This window comes from Pristiophorus japonicus, unplaced genomic scaffold (genome assembly GCF_044704955.1).
Source record: "Pristiophorus japonicus isolate sPriJap1 unplaced genomic scaffold, sPriJap1.hap1 HAP1_SCAFFOLD_262, whole genome shotgun sequence".
NCBI classification, from domain to species: Eukaryota; Metazoa; Chordata; class Chondrichthyes; family Pristiophoridae; genus Pristiophorus; species Pristiophorus japonicus.
Window position 1 is genome coordinate 921985 of NW_027252362.1, and position 1857 is coordinate 923841.

At 41.3% G+C, this 1857-nt stretch overlaps 1 non-coding gene across 1 annotated transcript; it reads right to left on the reverse strand.

Moving 5' to 3' along the window:
- Positions 1-1521: 1521 nt before the first annotated feature.
- Positions 1522-1610, reverse strand: trnar-ucg (transfer RNA arginine (anticodon UCG)). Its single transcript is given in 2 exon segments — positions 1522-1557; positions 1574-1610. It is a non-coding gene; the product is annotated as a tRNA-Arg (tRNA).
- Positions 1611-1857: the final 247 nt, after the last annotated feature.

A 1857-nucleotide genomic window follows, 5' to 3' on the forward strand; every position in this document is an offset into this window, starting at 1 on the left:
ACTGTCCGAGATGGTTGGTTTTGAGGCAGAATCAAAACAACGAATATAAAATTTCACGCGGCGCGTGAGCTGACGGCAGCAGGACTCGCACCTGCAATCTTCTGATAACATCACAATTGCAATCGAAGTCAGGCACCTTATCCATTAGACCACGCGGCCGCTCCATTCGGTGCCAAATTTGTTGTTTTTTATATTGAGAGCAAATTTGGGACAAGGATTATATCAAGGTGTGGATATCTGAAAACATGAGCATATTTTGAGTAATTAACAGATGCGCTGCGATATGGATATACACGGACACAGGCAACGTCAATGTAGCTTGAAACACAACAGTTTAACAATTCGGTATTCACAGCTGATAATCACACTCCTTTTTAAATGTACAGGATGTTCAGGATAATGAGAAAATAAGTTTTAAAGGGGCAATTGATGAACCGGAACTGACAAACATCCCGTTGAAACAGACACCGAATGATCCTGGACAGGAAGCACATCCCTCTTACACAGCTGTAGAATGGACCTTCACGGACGGCAGTTCCCTTTCAGAAGAATAAAGTGGGATTTCTATCATTCCTGAATGCAATTGTGCTGTGCGTGATTGAGCGCGGTTCTCATGAGCACGCGGGACTGGGACTGTTGTTGAAGGCACAGGTGATAGACAAGCAGGAAAGAGGGAGGGAAATAAACCCAACCCAGACAAAAAGACAATTTAAAACATATATATATATTTATCATAATAAGAAAATAAATACATTTACAATTTTATTGCAAAAAATTTAATTTGATTTGACTGAAATAAATAAATAATTGTTTCTTAATCTATATATTTTTGATTGAACGAAGTCTGTGCGAATGCATGAAATCCACTGGAAATCAGGATTTGCCGTCAGTAAATACCCAAACACAGTAAGCCCATGGTGTAAGACAAGCCACGATGGAAGATGTGGGCAACAATGGCCATCTTTTAAAGTCGCGGGTGCTTTTCTGCACGTTAGTTTGCTCTTCGGCCCATCGTGCATGTGCTGACTCTCAGAGACCGATCTCATGCGTCCCCCTCTCCATCGTCCTGCTAAGATTTTCACTTTGATGAAGTGATTATTTTTTGAGACATTACTTCACCAACGATCTGCATCCTTGTCAGTAAAATGGTGAATTTGGCAATGAGGTTAAATGTGATTGAATAAAAAAAACGAGGGGATAATGTTTAACACAATAACGACGAAGCTGGGGGCATACTGGATCAGCAGTCCATTGCCTGAAGCTCTCAGTCACCTTGTCTCCTATTAACTGCAAAGTCAGACATCCATCCCCTACTTTTTGCATTGAAACAGAAATAATGTGCACGAAAGTCTACTTCACCGCTGGTTTTGCCTGTGCGACCAGATCGACAGTGATGAAAATTTGCCATTAGCTTCTTAAAGCAAACAGCCTTCCTTTACTTCAGGTGAGTGACTGTCCGAGATGGTTGGTTTTGAGGCAGAATCAAAACAAAGAATATAAATTTTCATGCGGCGCGTTGGCTGACCGCGGCAGGGCTCGAACCTGCAATCTTCTGATAAAATCACAATTACAATCGAAGTCAGACACCTTATCCATTAGACCACGCGGCCGCTCCGTTCGGTGCCAAATTTGTTGTTTTTTATATTGAGAGCAAATTTGGGATAAGGATTCTATCAAGGAGTGGATATCGGAAAACATGAGCATATTTTGAGTAATGAACAGATGCGCTGCGATATGGATATACACGAACACAGGCAACGTCAATGTAGCTTGAAACACAACAGTTTAACAATTCGGTTATCACAGCTGATAATCACACTCCTTTCTAAATGTACAGGATGATCCGGATAATGAGAA